The sequence below is a fragment of the Grammomys surdaster genome, unplaced genomic scaffold (genome assembly GCF_004785775.1).
Source record: "Grammomys surdaster isolate TR1022 unplaced genomic scaffold, NIH_TR_1.0 99, whole genome shotgun sequence".
In the NCBI taxonomy this organism is placed as follows: Eukaryota; Metazoa; Chordata; class Mammalia; order Rodentia; family Muridae; genus Grammomys; species Grammomys surdaster.
In genome coordinates, this window is record NW_021604578.1 from 13573247 (window position 1) to 13593781 (window position 20535).

The window sequence follows — 20535 nt, forward strand, 5'->3', positions numbered from 1 at the left end:
CAAAACAGGCCGTAGATGCCACAGCCTTGCCTGACACTGAGAAAGAGCTCATCCATTTGCTTCATTAGTTATATGGGTTCTATAGATATGGGGGAGATAAAATTCACTACTGCTTGATTTGCAATTACCCAATTGCTAATTTAAAGTACTTATCGGTCATTTGAATTTGAGAACTGTTTAGCTCATTGGCCCTTTGTCAGTTTGATAATTTGGCTTTCAGATGTTTAAGTTCTGAAGTTCTTTATATATCCTAGATATTAATCCCTTGTCTGGTGTATAACTGGCAAAGATTTTTATTCTGATGATTTTTTTCTTTCCTGTGCAGAAGCTTTCCAATTATTTTGTTATCCCATTTGACATTTTTTGTCATTATTCCATGTGCTATTCAAGTCCTTTTCCAAAACTCCTTACCTCTGCTTGAGTCATAAAGTGTTTGCCTATCTTTTCTTCTAGTGGTGTTAAAGTTTCAGGTCTTACCTTATTTGAGCCTTCTTGAATTTACTTGCTTGCTTGTTTGTTTTGCAGGGTCAGAGATAGAGATCTAGTTTCCTTCTTCTATGTATGTATGTAGTTTTCCTAATCATTTGTTAAAGAAGCTGTTTCTTTCCCAGTGTATACATGTGATTTGTTGCTAAGTTTGTGGACCTGTATAGGTTTATTTTTGGGTCTCCTGTTGCATTCCATTGGTCTGCATGCCTGTTTTTATGACTGTACCATGCTGCTTGCATGCCTGCCTTCCTTCCTTCCTTCCTTCCTTCCTTCCTTCCTTCCTTCCTTCCTTCCTTTTTTCTTTAACCATGGTTCTATGTAGTAAAATTTGGCATCGGGAGCTGTGTTGTATCCAGCATTCCTTTGGCTAATTGGGGTCTTTTGTGTTTCCATATCAATTTTAATTTGGTTTGTTTCTAGTTCTGTGGAGAATGTCATTGCCATTATGCTTATGATAATATAACTATTTTCACAAAACTAATTTTGCCAATCTGTGAACATGGGAAGACATTCTACCTTGTAGTATCTTTTCCACAAGTTTTTAAAGGAAATAAAAAGTGCTACTGTAGAGAATTAAAAGGAATTAAAAACAGTATTATCTGACCTAGAGGAATATTTGGTATGTTTAGAACATTGAACTAGCCAGTTAAACCAGCCACCATTTTCCTTTTAACTAAAGCCTAATTCAGAACAAGGCCCTGGCTCTCCTCCCTTCTGTGAAGGCTCTGAGAAGTAGGGAGATGGTTTGAAAACATGTTTGGGATTCATGAATCTTAAGGAAAAAAAACCTAAAGCATATCCTAAATTTATAAGTAGAAAAGTACCACATGCTGATAGAGAAGCTACAGCAAGTTACCCAGAAACTCTCTACCAAGAACATTGGCAATGGTGTGACTAACAAAGAGATGTTTCCATGGAGACAAGACAGACAGCCTTCTGTTAGAAATTGCCATCTGAAGCTTTCATGGCTAGATGGTCTTCCACAGCTTGGGTTCAAAGACAGGCTGATTTACTTGTTAGGAGTGAATGCAGCTTGTGACTGTAAACTGAATCCAATGTTCATTGACCATTATGCCAGGGCCCTCAAGAATCAAGTGTGGTTTAATCTGCTTGTACTCTGTAAGTGAACAGCCAACCTAAATAGCAGTACATCTGTTAACAACATGGCTTATTGAATATTTTATTTCCAGTTGTGAGACTTCTCTTGAAAAAAAGAAGGTTAGTTACAAATATTACTCTGCTGTTCATTGATAATTGGCTCTGTCATCTGAGAGCTCTGGTGGTAGTATACAGTAGAAGTTGAGTAGTTGTCATGCCTGCTGCCCCATCAAAAATTCTGTAGCACATGGATCACGGAGTAGTTCTGACTTTCAAACGTTATTAAAAAGATATTTATTTTGTATGTCTAGAGCTGTCCTAGATAGTGATTCCTCTGAGAAATCTGGGCAAAGTAAATTGAAAACCTTATGGAAATGATTCACCATTCTAGATTCTGTTAAGAACATTGTGTGATTCATGGGAGGAGGTAAAAGATAACAACAGTAACAGAATCTCAGAAGTCAGTTCCAACTCTTGTAGATTACTTCGAAGGCATCAAAACAAAAACAGAAGAACCCACCACAGATGTGATGGAGAATCAGCAAGACAGCTAGACTTAAAAGTGGAGCCTGGGGGGTTCTCAGTTACTAACATCTCATGGTAAAGCTGCTCAGGAGTTGCTTCTTATGAATGAGCAAAGAAAGTGGCCTTTATGGTGTCTACTCATGGTGTCTAGACCATCCACAACAAAGGGTTTAGAGTATCACATAGACCTACTTGGTAAGGCACTGACAAAGTTTGAGAGGATTTAAAAATGACCAAAAATAGACATAATGCTGTCAAGCATAAGCACATGATATAGTAGAGGTCTTGTGAAGAAAAGATCAATCACCATTCCTGACAATTTCATCATCCCCCCCCTTTTTAATTATTTCTTTGTTTTTAGCAAATTACTGTTGCCACCTGCATTATCAGTAATACCATCCTGTTTAGGAATCCCATGGACACAAGACCTTCTGCCAGCAAAAAGGGATCTGGCTGCTGAAGGTTCACATGATCATTAGCATTAGGAAGGAAGGAAGGAAGGAAGGAAGGAAGGAAGGAAGGAAGGAAGGAAGGAAGGAAGGAAGGAAGGAAGGAGGGAGAGAGGGAAGGAAGGAAGGAAGGAAGGAAGGAAGGAAGGAAGGAAGGAAGGAAGGAAGGAAGGAAGGAAGGGAGAAGGGAGAGAGGTGGTATATTTTCATCCATGTTTTCTGAATCACAAGCCCCAGAGTCTTTGTTATATATATATTTAAGATTTATTTTTAAATTATGTATTTATGTGTGTGTGTGTGTGTATGTGTGTGTGTGTGTGCGCGCGCGCATATAGGATTGTTCACATGTGATTGCAAGTGCCCACGGAGCCAAAGGGAAGGTGTTGGATCTCCTGGAACTGGATTACAGGTGATTGTGAGCCACTCAGCATAGGTGCTGGGAATTGTTCTTGGTTCCTCTGTAAGAGCACCACATGCTCTTAATGGCAGAGCCACTTCACCTGTCCTGACCCTTGTTGCTATTTTTAAAAATGCTAAAGCAAGGCCTGAAGGGAAGGGTCAGCACCTGAGAACACTTGTTGCTCTTACAGAAGATACAAATGTGATTCAAGCATCCATGTGGCAGCTCACCATCACATGGAACTCCAGTTCCAGGGGTATGAACATGGTGCACATACATACATACATGCATACATACATGTAAACAACACAAAATTAAAATATGAATTGGAGTTGGAGGGGATGTAGAACACCGGAAGAACATGGGCCACTGAGTCAACTAAGGAAGCCTCATATGGGCTCACAGTGGCAGAAGCAGCAAGTATGAGGTCTACATGGGTCTGCACCAGGTCCTCTGAGCATATGTTATGGCTGTTAGCTTGGTGTTTTTCAGGATTGCTTATAGTGGGTGTGGATGTGTCTCTGACTCTTTTGCCTGCCCTTGGGATTCTTTTCTTCCTATTGGGTTGCCTCATCCAGCCTCAGAATGAGGGCTTTCACTTTGCCTTATTGTATCTTGTTTTGTCCTGTTTGGCTGTTCTCTCTTGGAGCCCTGCTCTTTTCTGAAGGGATCTGTGGGAAAACAGGGTGGGGGGTAAGGGGGACAGGGAGGGCAGGGTTTTCTGGGAGAAGTGGAGGGAGGGGTAATGGTGGTTGGGTGTATAAGAGGAGAATGTATCTTAAATAAAAAACAGAGAGGAAGAAATAGAATAAAAGTGTTCTTAAAAATATTAAAACAGTAAGTGCCCCCTGTCTTCCAGTTTGTCCTTTTGTTCCTTGTTCTTGAGGTAGCTCTGAACAGCTTATCAGCAGCTGAAGTAAAAGGTCTTTCTGCCATGTTAGGCTACTCAGGTCCCAGGGAGCAGAGTCTACTTTTATTACTATAAACTAAACAAACTGAAAATACATTCTAATCATCTCTGCCTTTCTGTTTTAGTTTGTTTCATAAAGACATCCTGTGACTTATCATATCTAATAACAAATCATAAGACCCCCACATTAGAAGAGGTCCAGCTGGAGGGAATATTTTACAGAGGCCAAGAAAAATCTGGACACTCCAGCCCAGATTTCCCATATATATATGTATATGTATATGTATATGTATATGTATATGTATATGTATATGTATATGTATATGTATATGTATATATGTATGTATATATGAAATATTTATTTACCAGTAATAATAAAGAAATTTATTTTAAAATAATTATTTGGAGTACATATACCTTTTCCATTTTAAAGACAAAATAGTAATTGAATTTGTTTAATTATATGTAAGGTATTAAAATTTAAAACAATTACTTCATATATATATATAAATTTATTATTTATTAAATATGAAAGAAAATACTCTAAAGATATGGATGTGCTTCTTCATCTTGAGTAAAATCTGGACTGAATATTTGATGTTTCATGATGTATAAGATACTAAACACTTTCCAGAGTTGACTACTATTTTAGTTTGACAATTGCTAGTGTTAAGAACACTACTTTTCATAAACACCTAGTATATAAAAGCACAAGAATGGTTAGGGCCATTTCAGAACTCACTGGAAATACTATCTAAATCCTAATACAAATTCATTTAACATGTTTTTCTTAAAAGTCAAGTCAACTACTCAAACACCAATTTTAAAATCAAGCATTCTAACACAATAAAATCCAAAGATATATTAATTTTGAAACTATTCTAGTTAATTCTAATATATAATCATAATTTAAAACTTTTTTATAAAATTATTTTTATTTATGTATGTGGGTTTCTTGGCTGCATGTATATATATACACCACATGCATGCATCATCTGCAGGGACCAAAAGTAGGTGTCAAAATCCCTGGAACTGGAGTTACAGATGGTTGTGGGCTACAGCATCGTGTTGGGAACCAAACCAGGGTCTTCTGAAGCAGTCCGTGATCTCAACTGCTGGCACATCTCCCCAGCTCCACGACAGTTGAGTTGTTTGTTCTGAAGTCAGGTTACTTATCTCTTAATGCTAATAGACTATATCAGCCAAAGGTCAAAGGATAGAAATTGATGAATGATTGTGAACCTTCTTAAATGTAAAGATTGACTTCAAAGTTAATACTTTAACTTTGGAGCCAAAGAATGTTAACAATGAGGCCAGTAAACAGCAATGGCTGTACCAACGAAAGGAACAGAAACTTCTTTAAATCATGCTGTGTCCCAGATACTGCTGTGGTCCCTTTAGCTATGTGACTCAATGTAATCTCAGAGATCCCAATAAACTCTTACTCTATTATGGATGTTTTAGAGGTGAAATTGAGTGTCTTGCCCAGTGTCATCCATCCAGTAGATAGCTGGATTTGGGAGTCAAACTCACACTGTGAGGCTCTTCACCACTGTGCTCTGTTCTGTATTTTCATTGTGTCTCAAGGTTCTTTTAAGGGCTGCTTTGGAACCTGATAATGAGTGAGAAAAATAGCATTGTACATCTTAAAGACATGGCGTGTATTGGCAAACCATGTATCTCTGGTTAAGTTTCCCACAATTCAGTGAATCATCTACTCCCTCTAGGTTTTAGTTAAATCCTCAAAAAATATTAAAATGTATTTCTTTTAGGCTTGTTTGTATGAACAAACTGAAAAATGTTTATATGATGTGCACTTTACATAGTAAGACACACAATCATTGGAGTTCTCATTGTCATGAAAAAAAAAATAAAGCCATTTAAGATTTTCTAGAAGATATTGACAGGTATAGTCTAGTAGCTGTAGGTTTTTGTGGTTAATCAAACAGAAACTTTCAAAAGAGACAATAGAAACCCATGACTTATATAATCTAGATAGAAAGAAATCATATAGATGGGTTAATTTAAAATGTTAATATTTTCTGAATTACACAGCTTAGGTAAAGATCTGGAGCTAGTGTGTTACAAAGTTGAAACAACATACATAGTCACCAGGTGATCTCTAAGGACATTCTACTTCAGTGGAGTACAAAGAGTTCCTCAGGAAAGTTCATTAAGGAAAAATTAAGAGGGTTTCCTGGGATTTTAGTGCCCAGCAGTGAGGATGCCCAAGAAACAGTGTGCCTTAAGAAGTGGCTCTAGGGTGATTTGTTGATATCTTTGATAAACTGCTTAAGTATTTACATTACATGAAGCCATGTTGCTCTCAAACAGCAAGAATGGACGCTTCTAATATATATGAACGTGTTTTTATAGATAGTTGTCTATCCAGGATGAAAGATAAGGGAAGATGTGACATCATCACACCACTACCTGCATAGAGACAACACCATGTGCTTTTTCTTTGATGCCACCTCCACACCTTCCTAAACCTGCTGCTCTCCCCTGTTGCTTCTGGGGTTACTACCCATGGAAATAGTACCTAGAATTCTTTTCATTTTAGCAGTTGTTCATGTCTCCCAGGCAGCCTCCCTAAGTAGCCTCTTCTTCCTTCTCAGTCTGTATTAATAGGCAACAGCTCCAAATGTATTCCTTTTTATTTCTTTAACCCAAATCACCTTTTCTATAGGTCCCTCCTGATAATTACATAGATTGCCACTCAAGAACCTTGCTTATCTGGTATTAAGTATATCTAACAATTTCTGTATGTAATTTATAGTCTAGCCAAATTGGACTCCTTTTAATTTTTTTAAAATTTATTCTTTTCTCATATATTATATCCTGACCCAAGTTTCCCTTCCCTCCTCCTCTCCCAGTCCCTCATCCCCCACTACCTCCTTTGTCTCCTTGTCATCCACTCCTCCTCCATTTCTCTTTTTAAAGTGTACCCCCGCATGCATAGCAAGCAAGCATGGCATATCAAGTTGCCAGTCTAGGCACCTCCCCTCATGTTAAGGCTAGACTAAGCAACCCAATAGGAGGCAAAGCGTCCCAAAAGTAGGCAGGAGTCAGAGGCAGCTCCCGCTCCCACTGTTAGGAGTCCCACAAGAAGACCAATCTACACAACCGTAACCAGTGTTCAGAGGGGCTTAGGTCAGACCCACGTAGGCTCTATTGTTGTCTGTTCAGTCTCTGGGAGCCCCTATGAGCCCAGGTTAGTTGATTCTGTGGGTTTTCTTGTGATGTCTTTGACCCCTCTGGTTCCTATAATCCTTCCTTTTCATCTTCTGCAGGATTCCCTGAGCTCCACCTATTGGTTGACTATGGGTCTCTGCATTTGTTCCTATCAGTTGCTGGATGAGGCCTCTCTGGTGACAACTGAGCTAGGCTCTAATCTATGAGTATAGCAGAATATCATTAGGAATTATTTCATTGACTTTTTTTTCTTTTGCCAGTCTTGTTTGGTTTTATCCTAGGTCTCTGGGCTATTCAGCCTCTGGGTCCTGGACCTCCAGGTAGTAACATTGGTAGGATCCCTCATATGGCATGAGTCTCAAGTTGGATAAGTCATTGATTGGCCACACCTACAATTTCTGTGCCACCTTTATCCCAGCACATCGTGTAGGCAGAAAAAAAAATGTAGGTTGAAGGTTTTGTGGCTTGATTGGTGTCCCATATATATATATGTGTGTGTGTGTGTATATATATACACACACACATATATATGCATGCATCCTTTTATGACATCTTCCATCTCCTGTGTAGATAACAGTAAATTATTGTGTTCTTGGATATGACTCTCAAATATGTCCTGTTCCCTCTATTATTTATTTCTGTTAAGTAAGGGAGAAATTCTCAAACTCAGTATCTTTCAGTCCTCCTTGGATGTCTAACATAGTGCTTAGGATTTTGACAGCCGAAAGAGAGATGTTACATGAGTGGGTACAGTGTAGGAACTATTTCCCAACTGCTTGTGAAGACAACATACTGAATGGTGACAGTTTGATGAATTCATTTGTGTAGTATATACTTTGTGTTAATCTAGCTTTCAGAAGTTTTCAGAATTGTGAGAGTCTTAAAGCATGAGCCATCTGACAAGTAAAAAAAAAAATCCACAGTTTTGAAATGGAAGACGTTCAGGAAAAGAATTTTTTAGTAAGTTATTGGATGATATGACAGTTCTTACATTTATCACTTCATTTCTATTTCTGATTAGCAATACGTTAGGGAATTATTGAGTGAAAACAGAAAGAAGTTTACCAAATTTTGTTTGGTTTCTGTTCTTGTCTTACTAAAGTTCATAAACTGTTACTTTGTTTTTAACCTGCACCCTGTCGTTTAGGACTACTTACATTGGTTGTTCATTACTGAGTATTTTTCCAACACTTATGTGCCTGATACAACACAGTTTATTTGTTCGCCATCCGGTTGGTTTAGACTAGCATATACTGGTCATTCCTTCTTTTGGTTCTACTCACATTACCACCATCAGCTGGTTCAGAAGGTCCCAGGTCAGGATATCAGTATTGGTTGGCAATTTGGCCTCCATTTAAAGATAATGAGAGTGCAGCAGCCATTGTGAATATTACAGTCACAGACTGTTAAAGTAGGAAAAAGTCACTTCCTGGTCCTCTGGCCCTTACAATCTTTGCACTCCCTCTTGAAAAATACTCCTTGATCCTTAGGCATTTTGCAGATGTATCCATTGGGACTTAATGCCACAACTTATATTGTAGTTTTCTGTAATTTATTTCCTCAGTTTCAGAGTTAGGTTTCCTCAATGTGAGGTCATTACAACACTTAACTGTGGATGTAAAGCCAAATACTTAGGGTGCAAGTAGGGATCATTCTGCTGTAATAAAGTGGTTGTAGCTTCTTCTCAAAGATGATGTCACTAGCCTTGGATAGTTGGTTAGGTTCCCAGTACCAGGCAGGATTTCTCTCTTGTTGAACAGGTCTTAAGTCCTATTAGAGAGATAATTGGCTACCACCAAGGTATGTGAGCCACTGCTGTATACTTAGAGTTAATGTATCATCTCGTTTGTTGCTGTGGTTCATAGGTGTCATAGCTAGGTAAGACTCTTGGTTGCTTCCCTCCTTGGAAATTTTCATGGGGCCTCCTGATAACATGAAAGCTAGATCTCAGGCAGGAGGTATTCAGGTAGTTCTAACTCAGATTCTTCTGGGCCCTGTGTCTGAAGTGAATTGTGTCTCCAGGAAAAGGAACTTATTTTACACCTTTGGGAGCAACCAAGGACAATAACAATAGCCTGTAACGTTTGAGAATTGAGCGTCGGAAGCTATACTTATAAAGTCATACCAGCATGACTGCCTAAACATGAACTAAACAAAAACAACAACAGACCTGCCAAAGTGGTTGAAGGGAAAGAGCATGAAGCCTCAACCCTACACAAAGAACTACAGGCAACTAAGGGATGCTCAGAGTAGGAGAAATAGTCTTCCCCAAGGAAGAGCACACCAATTGTTTATCTAATACCAAACGGTCAGCCCTGAAAACATGTACATACAGGTAACATTAAGCTGACTGAGCAGGTCATATATGTGTGCGTGTGCGTGTGCGTGTGCATATGTTTCTCTCTATATGTGAACATATATATATTCAGGTAACAGCAATCAATGAAAAAGTTACAGATTTGAAAGAGAACAAGGTAGGCTATAAGGATGACTTGTGGAGAGAAAAGGGAAGGAGGGTTGATATATTATAACCCTCAAAAGAGGAAAAAACTAGGAAAAATAACCTCAGTATACTAAATTCTCTTTCACATGGAATTGAAACTTAGTGACGCAAATAATTTCCCAGCATTAAAAATTCCCAGAACTGTTTCAGAAAGCAAATTGGGCACAGCTTGCAACTAGGGAGAACTAACATAGTATATTATTAGAAAAGAAGTCCAAACAGACAGAATTTGGAATTTCTAGTGCTCATGCAAAGAACCCAAGCCAGAGGAACCTTGATTTCTTCTGTTCAGTGCTCTACCCACAGAAAATGAGAAATAAATGAGATTCCTGACACGTCTGTTCCTTACAACGTCTCATTTAGTTTATAGAGAATATATCTTTTAATTACAGCCTAAGAATTTCTAGTACTGTCGGTTACAACAGTGTGAAAGTATTCTTTCTCTATTTATTTATTGTGCACAGGGTAGCACAGTGCAAACATGTGGGTTGGTCCTCTCCTTCCACCATGCAGGACACAAGGATTGAACTCTGGTTTCCAGGTTTAGTGACAAGTTTCTTTACCCACTAAGCTATCTCTCTGACTCTTCTTTTTCATAGTCTTATATGGCTCTTTTCTAAATAACAGCTGCCTTTTCTCAGAATACTTAAAGTATTAATAATTTTTGTCAAAAATATTGCTTGAATGACTAAGGAGATGACTTAGCTTTGCTTGTCACAGAAGCATGAGGACTGGAGCTCAGATGCCCAGCACTACATGAAAGCCAGAGAAGAGAGAGGAGAGGAGGCAGACGGGCTCCTGAAGCTCACTTGGCTACCCAGGAGAGCAAATCCATGAACTCTAGGTTCAGGAAGAGACCTGTCTCAAAAATAAGGTGGAGAGTAATTGAGAAGGGCACCCAATATTGACCTTTGACGTTCACGTGCATATGCCTGCTTGTGCATACCTACCTCATTGCCCACAGCTCATGAACACATATCATACACTCACAGACAGACAAACATGCATACACATACAGACTGACAGAGATACACTCACACACATTGAAAATATTGTGATATAGTTTTAAGTAACACACACACACACACACACACGGCAGGCTATAAAGTTACATTACAACCATGAACAAAATTGAGAAGCAAACATCAAGATTTTACAATGCTTTAGAATCATCTTAATTTTTTCCTCTAAATATTTGATTATGCATTTCTATATAACAAAGCACTTTTTCCTATATAACATGGTACATTTCCCACTTAACAGAAAATACATACAGAACTAAAGATAGTCACCCTCAGGACAGATTCACCTATAATTTTGAGATGATATCTATTCTGCTGAACCACACACAACTCCAGAGAGTTCTAAGATAGGCAGCACAGCTGGGGAAATCCATAATATTTTTCCTAGATGTTCTGTGAAATGTTTAGCACCACTTGCTAGAAGAATGGCAGTCTTTTGTAATTCTAATTTCCATTCTACATGTATTTAATTACCACAGTCACACAGTTGAATATTAAATATTTGATTCCTTCTTCCTTCAACCTGCACCATTTTCGTGTTTAGGGGCAGAATTCAAATCTTCTGAGGAACCACCAGACTGATTTCCAGAGTGGTTGTACCAGCCTGCAGTCCCACCAACAATGGAGAAGTGTTCCTCTTTCTCCACATCCTCCACAGCATCTGCTATCACCTGAATTTTTGATCTTGGCCATTCTGACTGGTGTGAGGTGGAATCTCAGGGTTGTATTGATTTGCATTTCCCTGATGACTAAGGATGTTGAACATTTCTTTAGGTGCTTCTTGGCCATTCGAGTTTCCTTAGTTGAGAATTCTTTGTTTATCTCTGTATCCCATTTTTTAAATAGGGTTATTTGGTTGGTGGGATTGCAAACTGGTACAACCACTCTGGGAATCAGTCTGGCAGTTCATCAGAAAATTGGACATAGCATTACCTGAGGACCCAGCTATACCACTCCTGAGCATATACCCAGAAGATGCTCCAACATATAACAAGGACATATGCTCCACTATGTTCATAGCAGCCTTATTTATAGTAGCCGGGAGCTGGAAAGAACCCAGATGTCCTTCAACAGAGGAATGGATGCAGAAAATGTGGTACATTTACACAATGGAATATTACTCAGCTATTAAAAACAGTGAATTCAAGAAATTCTTAGGCAAATGGATGGAACTAGAAAATACCATCCTGAGTGAGGTAACCCAATCACAAAAGAACACACATAGTATATGCACTCACTGATAATTGGATATTAACCCAAAAGCTCGCAATATACAAGATACAGCTCACAGACCACATGAAGCTCATGAACAAGAAAGACCAAAGTGTGGGTGCTTTGGCCCTTCTTAGAAGGAGTAACAAAATACTCATGGGAGCAAATATAGAGACAAAGTGTGGGACAGAAACTGAAGGGCCTTCTGGAGACTGCTCCACTGGATATCCATCCCTTATGCAGTCACCAAAGGTAGACGCTGATGTGGATGTCAGGAAGTGCATGCTGACAGGAGCCTGATATAGCTGTCTCCTTAGAGGTCTGCCAGAGCCTGACATATATAGAGGCGGATGCTCACAGCTAACCATTGAGCTGATCATGGGGTTCCCAATGGAGGAGTGAGAAAGAAGACTGAAGGAGCTGAAAGGGTTTGCGGCCCCATGGGGAGAGCAACAATACCAACCAACCAGAGCTCCCAGGGTCTAAACCACCAGCCTGGGAGCACTTAGGGAGGGATCCATGGCGCCATCTGTATATGTAGGGGAGGATGACAGTGTCAGGCATAGGTGGGTGAGGAAGTCCTTAGTCCATTGAAGGCTGGGTGCCCCAGTGTGGGGGAAATCATGGGTGGGGAGGTAGGAGGGTGAGTGGAGGCATATCCTCATAGAAGCAGGAGGAGGGGGTATGGTGGGTGGGGGGAAATGGGGAAAGGGAATTACATCTGAAATGTAAATAAAATATCCAATAAAAAATAAAAAAAAGAATTAAAATCTTACTGAATCCTTGAATTTTAGCTAATACGTCTGTTATAGGTCAGGCTTTAAATCTGTGGATCTTCACCTATGGAGGATGTTGTACAAGTTCATTCACATGTCAGCCCAAGATGTCTGCTGTTGTGTCTGTCACCTGCCATCACATCCCATTCAACTTTCTCCAAAAGCTCAGTTTGATCTACATTTCTCTCAGGTCCCTAAAACATACAATTATTTTCCAGTATGTAGTTACTTCCCATATTGGTTTATCTACTTTATGGCCTCCATTTAAGAACTGTCTCATTTTAAATATTAAACTTCAAATAACTTACCTAGGAAAATTCACCTGATTCTCTGCCACCTAGCCTCTGTAAGATTTGTGTGAATAGTTCAATAAGCTATGATCCACTTGAGCTCAGCAAGGTCTGTCATTCAACTTAGTATCTGATAGGAAACAATAAAACGTGAGTTTGAAGATTTTATTAAAAATTGCTTGTGCGTCATGAATTCTTAGTAATGAAATCAGCATTGAGAACAAGTCAAGTGGAAGGAATCCGTGCTAGAGCACAGAGGAACCTTCTCAAACAGAGTCACTCATTCATGTTCCCACTGCTCTCAAGTGTGGTCCCATACGGTCAACTCATTCATTTCAAAACTAGCACTAAGTAGAAGGAAAATTTGGGTTTTTTTTCTTTTTTTATCAAACTTTTAAAACATTACATTTGGCTTTACACACTCTGCTTTTCATTAAAAACACAAATTAAATGGAAAGCCATTCAGAGTAATTGGGGTCCTAAAAATGTTTGAGGAAGAAGGATCCAAGACAAAGTAACGGGAGGTTCTCACAAGTTTCCCTTAGGAAATGGGCCAGTGGGCAGCCTGAAGACACACACTACACTCACTGTGAGCATGTGACACAAAGCTGCACAAGCCATGCTGATCAGCGACACCTGTTAGTCACTATAGAGCAAATGCACTCCCCATGGAGAGAACCCACACAGCAGGTAGAGTACTAAATAACTCACACGGAACCGTGAGGCCACACACGGTTAACCCTAGACGTGGTTCATGGGTGTTAGAGCACCAAAACACACTCGAAATGAATACTTAGCCTGTTGAACTACTTCTGTCCGTGCACACTGTCCTTGTCTATCTGAACTTAGAACCTCATCATTTTGCCTACTTTTTTCCAGATTTCTGCCACTTAAACCCCTTACTGTTTGCCCTGTGGGCTACTCCCAGTGATGTCTGTCTACAGTCTTTGATAATATCTTTTGACTTCTGCATTCTCGTGAGAAGGATGAGCTTCCAGCCCACTTTAAGGATACATGGGTTGTGCTTTTCAGCTTCCTAATAAATAACTTAAAAAAATGTATTCAAAATTTAAGCTTAGGTAAGTCGTCAACATGATTTCTTTACTGGTATTTTTGTTCCTTTGAGACAGTTCTAATCCCCTGCCTCAGCTTCCCAAAGGCTGAAATTACGGATGTGAATTTCCACTTCCAGCCAAGTATACTCTTAAACCTTTTTCGAAAATGAATATTATTTTCCCATTTTAGTAAACATAGATTCTTTTCTCATACAGTATAATCTGATTACAGTTTCCCCTCCCTATACTCCTCCCTGTGCCTCCCTCTCTCCTTTCCCACTGACCACGCCCCCTTTCTGTCATTCATTAGAAAAGACCATGGAGAAGAAAACTGTTGAGCTCTCATGTGTTCCTGAGACACTTTAAGATGATGTTAGGTACAAAGGTGATATTTTGTTAACTGAACAACAGGAGGTGCTTATTGTTAAGCCAGCAATACTGAGGGGTTTAGTTGTTTGTGGCCCTTAAATAAAAATATGCAGTGATGTATAAAGTAAAGTTGCTCCTGCCCCTAGAGGCATTTGCAGGTATGGGTGCTGTATCACATGTGCACCAGTAGGTGGCAGAGAGGAGAGAGACTATGTCTACCCTCAGTGACCTATGAATATTTAAATAAGTAGCCTAACATTCCCTGAAAAAAGCAGGCTGAGACAGCCATTAGTCCAGTGCCAGAGAGCCTGAACAGGGAGCTATCCTGACATGACCACAAGTCTGGTGCCATGCAGGAATTGTGGGGGGGGGCAGACTAAGCTCAAGATGACCCCCCCACCCCTGCCTGGCACCATGATGCACAAGCAGGGCATAGCACTCCTGAGACCAATCCTGAGATGACTCCAGACACTGATAGACCCTCGGTGCTGCTAAGAGGAGCAAGTAAGTGGTAGAGAATAAAAGAGAAACAGAAATATGTGGGCACAATGAAGAGAGGCAGAAGTTGAAACTTGAGGGTAGTGAGAAACACCCTGATGTGAGTAGCTGGTGATGCCACCTGGGACTGTGATGGGATTCTGGTCTATGCTGCTACTGGAGGTCACCTCTGTGTCCCTAGACCTGCAGGAGCAGGAGTCTGTTACCACCAAAAGGCCAGGCTGATGTCCCTAGTCTAGGCTGCAACCCAGAGACATGTTGCTTTCTGAGGGCAGTAACTGGCCTTACCCCTCACCTGGGCATTGTGGGAGAGCTGGCCATGAGCTCATGAGAACAGGAGACCTGACCCCATCACTACCAGCTGCAGTAGGGAGATCAACCGGCACATTTCGGGAGTTGTAGGTGAGCTGTCCTGAGGATACTAAGGGGGGAGAGCTGTCCTCACCACTCTTCTCCTGTGCAGTAGTGTGGATGAGAGAGATACTCTCCTCCCTCTCACCTCTCACCATCTGCAGCACGGCGGGAGACCTGGCCCTAGAGTCATGAGAACCAGAAAGCTGGTCCTGCCCCATGCTAGCTGCAGCACTTGGGAGAGTGGATTCTGCATCTCAACTGGGAAACACAGTAAAGCTGACCCTGGTGGTGGAGTCCTAGGTGAGCCTTTTCCATATGCCATGCAGTGATACGGGTGGGGGAGACATGCCCCTCTCATCCCTTACACCTGTGGCAGGCAGGAGAGGTGGCTCCAAGGTCATCAGAGTGGTAGAGCAGGCCCTGCATGCTACAGCACTCAGGGGAGCAGGCCCTGCACTTCACCTGGGCAGTACAGTAGAGCTGGCCCTGGATGGGGGGGGGGGGTTGCAGTGAACAGGGCACAAGGGCATGAGTGTGGGAAAGTCACCCGTGACTCTTGTCTTCTAAGTGGTGGCACACTCAAGGGAGAAATTCCCTTCTCCCTTCCCTTGTTGAGAGTGGGAGAACTGAGAGTATAGCCATATCTGTCACCAGCTGCAACACTTGGGAGGGCAGGCCCTGTACCTCCACTGGGCAACAGGGCAGAGCTGGCCCTGTTTGCAGGGTTTGCTGGTGAGCCATCCCTGAAGGCAGGAGAGCTGGTTGGCTGACCAGATCAAATACCTCTCAGACCCAGATCCTTGGTTTTGAATTGACCCACCCCAACATTTACCCCATCAGTGAACTGCTGGAGGTCATGAAAAGACTGGTTCTACAGATCCAAATCTGCAGGATCTCCATGGCACAGGGCTACAACAGGATATCCGAGAGGAGTCCCAGAGAGGATCCAGTATTGATAGAATAGCAGAAGCCAGAGGCTCAAACCAGAGGCTTCCACAATGAGATTTTTATTTTTTTTCTCTGTTGGGGGACAGATAGCAAGGGTGGAGGGTGGGTACCAGGGGAGGGGGAGAGAAGTGGGATTGGGGTGCATGATGTGAAATTCACAAGACCCAATACAGTTTTAAAAACCTGGAAAAAATTAAATATATCTCAGAAAGGTAAAATTTATTATATATAAGTTGTTTAGAAACATTTAGAAGTATTAGCATGGGACACTTAAATCGTTAGAAAATTAGACAAAAGAATATTCATGAATTCATTTGTTTCTGTATACACATGCTTCTTTATGCAGCTAACAGAAGAACCATTTTCTCAAGTACTTTCCCACTCACATATGCACACACTGGTATTAAGCCACTTGGCTTTAAAAAGAACATTGAGACCATTGAAAATCTTGAAGTACAGCTTTGTTATGTACAGCAAACTTAATTGTAGGTTTTAAACATTTGCAGATCACTTTATCTTTTGGAGGGAGGGGCATGTATACATAGCACATGTAGAGGTCAGAGGTCAACCTCATGTCAGTTCTTGTTATATTCCTTTTTTGAGACAGGATGTTTTGGTTGTTGGTACTTTAGTTTCTGTGGTTTATATGGACTCTAATCTTGTCAAAGAAGGAACACTGCTGTGCTCAGATTTGTGGGAACTCTGGAGATCTAAACTCAGGTCCTCACACTTACAAACCAAGTACAGTGCCCATACTATCCCAAAACCTGCACATCCTTTGATATTATGTGTAGGATCAGAAGTGAGTACAGAACTTTATCCTTCATGCTCTGGAACCTAACAGACTGGGGTTGAAGCACACTTGAAAGAAGAAGCTGTCGTACCTGGCTGTCACACAACCCACAAGGACTGGAAGTTGTCTGGACAATCTCTTCAACATGGAAGTTTAGCATTAGATCAAGCCAGCAGTGTGCTCTGTGGGAAATAAAAGGCAGAAAAGGAGAAAATCATTTTGTAGAGGGAGCAAGTATTATGGGGTGCCTGGAAACAAAAATCCCTGTTGTCACGGTTGAACGGTGCAGATTGGAGACAAGAAATTACTGAAGACCTGGCAAAGGAACCAGGGCAATGGCTCTAGGACTCTACTTCCCTAGAACATTGCTAAAAACTAGGGGACAGACATCCAACAGTCTTAAGGAGCACATTAGGGAGTCTGGCCAGATGGCAGAGAAAGAAGCACAGTTTCTTTAGTTGTATGACATAGACAGGCTGTATTACATAGATATACTACTTAGTGTTACATCACGGAAATTGGTGTTGCTCTGACCCTAGGGCCTAAAGATATTGATACATTCCATATGTCTAAGACTGGCTAAAATAAGAGTCTTTCTGGCCTTGCCATTCTCAGATTTTTGTTGTTACTTGTCTTTATAACACAGGATTCCATGTAGTTTAGGCTGGCTGCATTTTAGAGTGATTACTATTCGTGGCACAATATAGATACCCAGACAAGTTTTCTGTGGATTAGAAAATCAGAAAATAGAACACCGAGGCAGTCTGTGGAGATCTCTAAATAACAGTATCTGTAGAAAGAGACCTTAGTGGAACCAACCGAGATCAGTGGTTAGATCAGTGCCCACTAATGACATTTATTTCAAACCTGAATTACCAAAACGTGCACTAGTCAAATGTATCAAGAGGTAGGCACTGGTGTCTGTGGTGTGCATGTACCGACAAGACTCCCAGAAGAACCTGACTGGGCCTCAGACTGTTGTAATTCACAGAGTTTGACATTATTAACTGATAATCTGGTTTGTTCTAGAAAAACATGCTGCACATAAATTGAAACTTGCTCTTGCTATCTTTTCAAATGATGTCACCATTTCCTCAGAAGCAGGGCCTTTGGCTGCCACCCTAGATTGTTCACAAATGGGCATAGCCATGGTAAGGGACAGAGTCCTTTGGAAACAACTTTCCTTTGATGTTTACACAATTTTGTTATGCTCATTTGCTAAGAGCACAACTTGAAGTCCACTTTAATAACAGATTCTGAAGTCTGTAATCATTTTTCCTGACTGGAAGTAGTACAATGTTGTATAGTAAATACCTCAGCATTGACTCATCATGCTTAAAGGAACATCATGGCAATAAAACACATTCATAATGGCTATTGTTCTCTCCCACAGTCTGGTGGCAACCGTCATCCCTTGCTTTGATTCAAGGAATTTGCCCAAGTGCAGGTGGGATTGTACTATTTGCCTCTTTACTTAGTAGAAGGTCCTCAAGATTTGTCCTTTGGTTGTATGTTAATGGACCTGGCTATTTATTGTCTGTGCAATATGGCAAAAATAAACAATACCTCAATGAACTTTGAGATGTCTTTCAGACCCTGTGTTCAACTCTTTTGGTTATAAATGCCCAGAAATGGGGTTGCCAGACCAAGTGATAGTTTCATTCTATAAACCTTTTTGAGGACCTGTAGTGTCTGTCCCACTCTCCCCATCACACAGAAGTGTGTAAAGCTCATTTGTCTCCACCTGCTGACCAGCATTTGCTGTTCTTCCTTTATAATCACCACCCAAACAGGAATGGGGTAAAATCTTCCTCTGGCTTTCATTTGAGTTTTCTCAATAGTTAGCACTTGCTATTGTATGTCTGTTTTTGTAGAAACATTGTTTTCTGCCCTTGGTGTGATTAGGTTTCTGTTGTTAACTATTGAGCTGTAGGAGGGCCTTACATAATTTGTAGATTAGCCTGTAGCCAGATGTGTGGTTTGCAGATATTTTTTCCTATCGCACAGCTTGTCAGCTTGTCTGTTGCTTGTTTCCTCTGTTATGCAGATTGTTTTCTCTGATTAATTCCACTTATTTACTTTTGTTTTTGTTGTTGTTGTGACTGTGAAACCATCAGCAAGGAACCCAAATAATTCTGATTATTTCTTTTTCTCATTCTCAATAAGCTGACATTTAAAATTTTTTAGATTGATTTTACAGTGGTGGCAGTTTTTATGAGTGTTGTGGGGTTGTTTGTTTGTTTTTGTTTCGTGAGATCATACTGTTGATTTTTCTACCAGTCAAACATAATGGAGGGAGACATATTTTAGGGTCATTTTGTCCTATGTAGTCCAGTTGTCCCATAGCATAGAGTTGTAGGAATTTCATCACTAGTCTACTTTGTAGCCTGCTATCCAGAGTAGAGTTCATGGACACCTGAGAACTTGCTGGAAATGGCCTGTCCTTATCCCAGTCTGCCTATATGTTGTAGTGTTCATGTTAATGTATCTTGCAGGTGGTTCATTGGCTATGTGCTGGTTTTGGCTACTTTGTTTCCTGCTGTTTCTGATTAGTAGACAGCTGACTTTGTTACTGGTAGCAGTTGCTTTTGTTGCATGCTATATTTCTCTCTACCTTTTTTTTTTTTGAAACATTGACTGTATTTCAGTCTCTCTCTCTCTCTCTCTCTCTCTCTCTCTCTCTCTCTCTCTCTCTCTCTCTCTCTCTCTGTGTGTGTGTGTGTGTGTGTATGTGTGTGTGTGTGTGTGCATGCTTGCCAAATCAAGAATGGAGTGGTCTGTCAGGCAATTGTCTTAAAGCATTGTGCCCCAATTGAGTTAAAAGCTGTTTTATTGATTGTGGTATTTTATAGCTAACTGAATTATTAATTTGACTTCATTTGGCAGGTGGAAAGTTTTAAAACCAGAGCTCTTATGACACATCGTGCTCTCTGGCATAGATCTCTTACCTTTCTCCTAAAGATATGCTAGTGCTGATGAATGTTTTATAGTCTACCTGCATGGATACAAATAGATAACTGCTATCTTTAAAAACAGACATCTTCATTTGAAAATGCTTATTTTGTACACTCTTTCTTCAAGGAAAACAAATATGTACTCTAAATGGGGAGCATAGTGAGAGTGTTGCTTGGCTCCTAAGTGTTTGCCAACCAGAACAAAATGCCTTCGTAGGTAGGAAATGCTTGAGTGCTGTTCACTCATATGCAGGTGTCTGCTATGGCCTACACCCAGGAGCCAAGCAGATTTGAGTATGTTTCCTTGGTACGTTATTTCTTCTCAATCCCCTCTCCTTGTGCAGGGAGATGGATTCAAATAAAAAAGAGATACTATATCTCTCCACGTTAACCATCAGTATACCAACACACCAGCAGCATTTTAGACTCTGCTTTCTACAAAATGGTACCAGCTTTGTATAGTATGACATATGTAAGAACATTGTACAAATTATATCCTATTTTTATAGACCCAATAAACATAACCAGTGTAACAAAAGCTTCCTTGGGTGTGTCTATCTTGGGGTCTGTTGTCTTCATACAGCTGAGTATACCCATGAATGCGGACCAACACAAAATTGAATATTTACTTTAAACATTTTGAGAGAGTCTCTCTCTCTCTCTCTCTCTCTCTCTCTCTCTCTCTCTCTCTCTCT

General features: G+C 40.5%; 1 protein-coding gene and 1 pseudogene across 1 annotated transcript in view; both read left to right on the plus strand.

Annotated features, from left to right (window-relative positions):
- Positions 1-20535, plus strand: part of Rnf180 (ring finger protein 180) — a 161953-nt gene that overhangs the window by 58271 nt on the left and 83147 nt on the right. The gene's annotated exons all lie outside the window — the stretch shown is intronic.
- On the plus strand, positions 14429-14553 carry LOC114636311 (annotated as a pseudogene).